At 38.1% G+C, this 7,503-nt stretch overlaps 1 long non-coding RNA gene across 1 annotated transcript; it reads left to right on the forward strand.

Annotated features, from left to right (window-relative positions):
- Positions 1,186-2,871, forward strand: LOC104719096. The gene is made up of 4 exons (XR_756509.2): positions 1,186-1,341; positions 1,842-2,074; positions 2,148-2,487; positions 2,842-2,871. It is a non-coding gene; the product is annotated as an uncharacterized LOC104719096 (long non-coding RNA).

Below are 7,503 nucleotides of genomic sequence, written 5' to 3' on the forward strand. Positions count from 1 at the left end.
CCTTTTTAATATAACTTCTTCGTCGGTTCTTCTTCTTCATTTCATCTATTTCTTTCTTTTATCAATATACTGTACTTTATTATAACTTTGTAGTGATTTGTCCTTTGTATGCCATCCAAATGCACCCGAGAAGAACAAAACCCCAAAACAATAGAACATAAAACCATGTCATCAAGTCGCCGTGAGGAATTGTTGGAGGTGAAGAAGTTGGAGTCGCCAGTTCTCGGTTTACCCCTAATTAAGAAGATCGTAGAAAACATCCCAAACAAATGTCAATGGTGTAAAATTCTCAGTCTAAGGTGTTACATTTCACAAAGCTTTTGTTACCATGACGTTGAAGAAGGGTGAGACAGACCGTGAGAAGGATAAAAACATAAAGCACAATGTAAATATCTTTTAGATGATGTCAATTAATATTTCTAGATTATGAGGCTTAGAAGGAGCTGAGCTGGCGTGATGGAGATAGAGACAATGTCTCTTTTTGGATTTTCAACATGAGATTCAAGGCTATGGTGAATTAAGAATAAAATTAGCTTATGATTGTGGGATTTGTTTTTGATTTTCAAACGATGTATCCATGTTTTCTATGAAATTTAATTTTTAATATTATTTTATTTATAATTATTGATTATTGAAAACTGCAAAATTATTATAATTGTTTTGAAACTGACACAAAATTTATCGATTAATTATATTTGATTTAAAATTTTAATTGTAAAATATAGAATTATTTGAATCATTTATTAAAACTGATATTATAATATTAACATCAGCTATATAGAATTGACATAAATATTTAACATCACTTACTCTAACCGAAACAAATACTAAAATCATTTATATTAACTGATGCAAAATTAGTATCATTTTTTGTAATTGATACATAATAACTTCAATTACAATAATCAATACAAATATTTGTTTCAACCGATTCATCAACAAAATGTAAATCATTCATTAAAGTGATGCAGAATATTTTTGCATCATTTAAATATGATGCAAAATATAAAATAAATGATGTAATATCACACTTTTTTGTAGTGGCAGTTAATTTCTCACAATTCCACCAATTAATTTAGTTTCCCGGCTAAATGAAAATTTTGGCTAAATAGTAATTTTAAGAGTATTATTATATAATACTTTTTCTTCTTCTTCATTTATATCACCACCACACTTAAAAAAAGAAGAAGCTAAAATTAAAAACCCTAACGCCTGTTCATGTTCTCTCTTGAAGTTGTTGTCCCTAATCTAAAACCAGCTCCGATCGATCTCTTCCTTGACGAACGACAATGACTCTCTATGGCCGTCGTCCCTCACGGTCCTCCGAGTCAGGTCCAGCAGGTAATTGACGGTGTCTCTTCTCCTTCTTCTTCTTCTTTATCTTCTTCTTCTTTTTTTCTTCCGATTGGAGATGTGTTCCCTAATTACCAGTTATGTCTCTTTCCCACTTTGTCTCCTTGCTCATTTCTCTCTTTCTCTCTTTCTCTAAGGCTGCTTAGATCTTTTGTTTTCGTTTCTGTTTAGGGTTTTCTAGGATTTGATTTGTTCATATTGTTGTTTTTGTTTTGATTTTATCTAGATATGTTTGATTTTGAATTTTAAACATGATTAAGTGTTCGATTTTTGTATTCTAACTTTAGTTATGTATTTGCTTTATTTGAGTGTAACTAATTGTGTAATAGTTTCTGAAATTTTACTCATTTCAATTTCTTAAGAACATGTTTATGTGGGTTAGGATTTGTAGATGTCGATGCTTAACTTGGCTTTGTTCTATGTTTAAATTTTACTCAACTTTGTGGATTTTTTTATTTGTGCTACTAATTGCAAGATCTGCAATGTAGATGGATGCCACCATGAGCCACACACAAGCGCATCAGCAAAAAAAAGAGGACAAATCAGAGACCCATGTACATTGGCGAGGCTGATTGGGACACTCTAATGGAGTAATGGGAAACAAAACCAGCAAAGAAGAAGAGAAAGAATGCTGGAAGCCACTTATCTAATCATGATGGCATACGGGGTTCACAAGCATTGTGTATGTCCTCGACGTTTTTTGCAGATTGAGCATGAGATGGTAAGTGTTATACTTCTCGTATGTTATTATTTACTTTAATAGATTTACTAATGTTTCCTCTTTGTTTTTATAGATGTGTGAGTCTAGTTTGGATGAAGCACCCGTCTTCACTGATCTTATGCGGAGGACACACTCACGCAAAGATGGAATTTTAATGGAAGTGCTGATCTCTGTTTTGGAGACTAACTTCAAGTGACTCAACACCAATGTTGGAGATTTTAATACTAACATGGGAATGGTTATGGACGAGCTGGTTGCATCACGACAAGCTCTTATTCTGGTCATGTAGTCTCTTGGAGTTAGACAACCCTCTGTTGCTGCTACTCCTGCTACAACTTTTGCTGCTGCTCCTGATCCAGCTTCTACAACTGCTGCTCCTGCTCCAGCTTCTACACCTGCTGCACCTACTCCAGGTACAGACCAAGACAACTTAGATGCCTGATGTGCATCATTGGGTCTTTAAATTACAGGCTATGATGTCTTTATTAAGTAAGTCCCTTTGGTAATATGTAAGACAAGATGAACAGTTATTTAGTGTAACATTCGCGAACCAGTTTTTGTATTTTTAGAGTGGGTGTCGACCGACACCAGGGGTGTGTCGATCGACACCAGGGGTGTGTCGATCGACACCACTATTTCTGGGTTCGCCGGGTTTGTTTTTAATTCGCGATTTTGGTTTGGTTTGTTAGGTTTAGTTATCTAAACCGAGTATATAAGTGGAGAAGCGACGAATTAAGGGTTTTAGGGTGTTTTGTCGCCGTTTGCAGAGCAAAAAGAGAGAAAGGAGAGAACCTGTGGTTTTTTGAGTTTTTGGCTTGTTCTTGGTGGTTATTGGTGAGATCTGTAGCTGTAGAAGGGAGAGCTGTTGTTGGGAACGAAGGAGAAGCTTCCTAAGGTGTTGTTTCCACCGTTTCTCAATCAAATCTTCCTACAAAAGTGGTGAGTGCTTGACCATGGCTGATCTAAGCCTGAGATCTCTGTTTTTTGGTTTTTCTTTGTCTATTTGTGGTGTTTACTTACTTGGGTTTGTTGTTTTCGTGTTTCCCATAGGTTCCTCAGGCATTTGGATGAGTTTGGGACGGTTTCGAGATGATTTGAAATGGAGGATCGACGTTCGGGTTCGTGCAGTTCGCGTGCAGAAGCAGTGTCGATCGACACCAGTGTGGTGTCGGTCGACACCATGTTGTGCTAGCGTCGATCGACACCAATCTTAACCGATGATGAGTGTCGCCTTGTTTGATGTGTTTATTTGTTTAGCTTTACAATGGAATCTCAGTTGCTTGTGTGTATAGCCCAGTAGATGGGAGGATGGCCTCACTGAGTGTTTATAATAATACTCATGCATCTCAATATTTGTTTGTGGTGCAGGTAAAGGCAAAGTGTGATCGTGGAATCAAGACGATGAGGAGGAGGATGTTCTAGAGGCTTGTTTTATTGTGGTCTAGCTATTGTTAGGTTGCTAGTATTGAGTTGATAGAACATTGTAGGATGTTGGAACTTGGTTATTTTATTGTTGGTTTTGGATTATTGCATTGTTGGTTATTGGATTGTTATTGATGGAATTCTTATTGGTTTAATGGAATTGTTTTGTTATCCGCTGTTGTTGATTGTTGCTAGGTTGTTAGTGGGTATGAGACCACTAGTAAATTAATATTATTATTAAAAAAAAACGGGAAGGGCTGTTTCATTTAGTAAACTCTTTTGGTAATATGTAAGATAAGATTACTTATGATTATGTTAAAATATTGCTATTTGATTTCATGTTTTTGTGAATTTGGCTTTTCGTTGCAGGTTCTTTTTAGAAATTAATATTTTTTTTTGCAAACAATCAGCCACGACTAGATGATTATTTTTGTAGTTTTGGAGCTACTAACTTTGTCACGAATGTTCATAAAATTAGTGGCTAGACTTAGTCACAAATTAGTTGTGGTTGCTTCGTAGCTATAGTTAGCCACAAAGTAATTGTAATAGTTTCGTAGCTAAGATTAGCCACGAAACATGAGTAACAAATTCGTGACTTCATAGCCACGAAAAGTCACTACAATAATTTAGTTACGAGGCTATCTACGATTTTTTTGGTGACTATTTGTGACTTTTTTGACTTATAGTCACAAATAATTAGGCTCAGCCATGAATGTTTTGGTGGGTATACATGTTTGTTTACTAGTGTATAATGATCGTGTGGTTATCATTGGTCGAATAAACTTAAGCCATGAGTTATCAGAATTGTGAAAAGAATTAGTATAAAATTTGAATTATTCCTTATAACTAGAAGATTTGATAGCACAACACTTAACCTGGAGAGAGGCAGGTTTGCTAGGGTTTGTGTTAAGGTGAATCTGCGGAGGCCCTTAAAAGGGTCTGTGGTTGTGAATGGGGAGAGGTTTTATGTAGCGTATGAGGAATTGTCTACCATATGTTCTGCATGTGGTATGTATGGTCATGTGGTACACCATTGCCTACAGAGTGCGGAGAGGTTGAGTGGGGAGGTGATGACTGCAAGGGTGGGGGGGCTCAGAGCCGGTGAATTCGGGAACTCAGGTGGAGGCAGGTGATAACATCATTATTTTACTCATTTAGCTATAGTTTTAGTATGCATTTAGGAAAATTTTAGTATGATTTCAATTTTTTAATGTCTATTATCAAGTATTTTAGGTTTCAAGAAGGTTTTACAGGTTTTATAGCAAAGAGGACCAAAAGACAAGGAAAACATGTTTCAGAACATATTCAGAGCTTTACAGTACGAGAAACTTTTGAAGAACTTCTACAAATCACATTTAGACGTACTTGGTTTCTATAGAAAGCTGAGAGAGTCATCTTTCACTTCGAAGTGGAATTAAGTCAATCCGTTCACTCATCAGAAATTTATGTCCGATTTACCAAGACGTGTTATAAACCGACGAGAAGATAAGTTTGAAGCCAAATGGACTTTAATGACGGCCCGATTAGCAACCATCACGGTGGCCCGGCCCAGAGGAGTCACGACGGTCCAGAACCTTCTTCAGCCGCCCCTTGTCCTGCACTCAAGAAGAAAAGACGTTACTACCCTTACAAAACCCTACACCTAGACAAAACCCTATAAATACTCTTCTAAGCCCTAGGATTTAGAGTGTGCCGAAAAAGTACCAGAGTGTGCATTCATTGGAGCAGCCAAGAGACACGACCAGAGGAGCAGCCAACGTCCAGAAGCTCTCTCCCTCGTCCCTCTCTTTGAAGCTTTGAGATCCACCAACTCTTTCTATTCTATTAGTTTTGTACTTTGTTTCTAAGGAAGAAGATCCTACAACTTTGTTTGACAATCATTCAAGTAATATCTAAAACACTTTTCTCTATATATTCTTTTATGTTTATGAATTATTTAAACCTTGCTTTGATTCCCTTAAACATGCTAGAGTAGTTTTCTAGTTGGGTTTAAAGGGATAATCAAAGGGGGGAGATGATCTTAGTTTAGGTGGCAATTTTTAGGGGTTGTTAGATTTATATTCTAGTTTATTCTATGCTTTAATTCTAAGTCTTTGCTTAATGAATTAAGTTAGCCTCATGAACTAACTATGATCTAAAGTGTGTGTGATTTGCCAAAAGCTTGCATGTGTGCTTCACCTAGCTTAGATGTGTGAGGAGTCATAGGAAGCACATACCCCTTACCTATGGAATCTCATGGATTAGAATCGAACCTGTTTAAAATGCTTTGATCTATGCGTCGTTGCCTGTGACAGTAGAGTAACAGAGTATAGTGATCTTAGACGGTTAGCTTGTGAACTATAAGTTAACGGTTCATTCGTGTTTCGTAGTCCGATTTTTAGATAAACAAACTAATCCTAAACTTTCCTAGATAGATAGATCGTCAAACCCCTGCAATTTCCCTTGATGCCTAACGCTTGTTTTAATTATTTTTACTTGCTTTTTATTTACGTTTATTGCTTACTACGACCGTGACAACCAAAACCCCATTTTTATTGAGTCCTAGCCTTACATCTCTTCCGACGGATTCTCTAACCAACAACTCTCTCTTTGTGGGATCGATCCTTAAATACTACAACCGATTAGCTGTGCACTTTTAGCGTTGTGTGTTCTTTTTAAAGTAAAAGATTTTGAAGTGAAAAACCACGCACATCATCAGGTTTTACACCGGTTCAGCGACGTGGTCGACGGATGGAACCGAGGATACATGGTACGCCTCAAATTGCAGTAAGGAGCAACAATAGTGGCCAACGTCGAAGTAACAGGGTTGTGGCTGATAATGAAGTCATTGCAGTCTCTAATAGTTTTGGTGGTTTGGAGGTAGATATGGTGGAGAAGGAGTTAAGGACTGATAAGGATATGTTAGAAGGGAATAAGGAGAATGAGAATAGGGAGAATGAGATGGGTCAAACGGAGAGGGTGAAAACTGGAAAAGCAATGGTGTTTGGGGTGTCGGGCAATACAACTCGTAGTGGGACGCGAGAAGGTGTGGTGGAGAAGAAATGGGTTCGAAGAAGAATTCAGGAGCTACTGGGCCACGGCCCAATTTGAAAAAACCTTTGCGTCCCACGATGGGTCTGATCTGTGGTTCAGCTAGAGGGTAGACTGACTTTTCATCTTCGGGGAAAAGATTGAGAGTGGAATGTGAGGCAATTGGGCAACCCGGTGGTCTTTTCACGGCGGATTCCTGTGATGGGGTACAAGAGGGTCAGTTGGGGCAGCTTGGTGTGAATGGAGGGAGTGATAACTCCTCGCCCTCGGGTGTGTTGCCTTTGATAAGTGATAATGGGGATCATGGTGGTACTCCGTGATGCTCATATATTTTACCCTGTTTTCCCTTAATATATTCACATCTTTTGCATCCTTTGCTATCTTTTTGACCATTATTGCATAGTTTTAGGATTGTTCTTGTATTAGAGTGTAGTTGCATTGCATTTGCATCTTTTATTGCATAAACAGGTGATTTTGGAGCCTAAGGAGCATGAAAGCAATGCTGAGGAGAAGTGAAGCAATCATGAGGAGAAAGCAAAGGAGTTAAGGCTGGAGAACCAAGGTCCGGAGTCCCACTCGACTGCCCACCTGACCAGACACTCGACCGTGTGCTGAGAGAGACTCGACCGAGTGGAAGGAGCACAAGAAAACCCAACTCGACCGGTCACTCGACCGAGCACCGGGTCGAGTTGGCCGAGCCGCCTGGCTATTTTGTCTTTTAGCATTTTTAGGGCTTCCCCTCCTTTTTCCTATTTAAGGACCTTGTACGCTGCAGCCACCAGGGGGCAGATTTTTAGATATTCTCAAACCTAGTATTTTACCCTTTTTGGGAATTTATGCTTTTTGCACTTTTATTTTCTTAGATCTTGTACCTCTTTTGAAGGAAAAAACACAAGATTCTTCATACTTGTTTGTTTCATCACTTTCAAAGTATCAAGAATTCGAGTTTGATTCCTTCTCCAATATTGTAGATCTCT

The sequence above is a fragment of the Camelina sativa genome, chromosome 10 (genome assembly GCF_000633955.1).
Source record: "Camelina sativa cultivar DH55 chromosome 10, Cs, whole genome shotgun sequence".
In the NCBI taxonomy this organism is placed as follows: domain Eukaryota; kingdom Viridiplantae; phylum Streptophyta; class Magnoliopsida; order Brassicales; family Brassicaceae; genus Camelina; species Camelina sativa.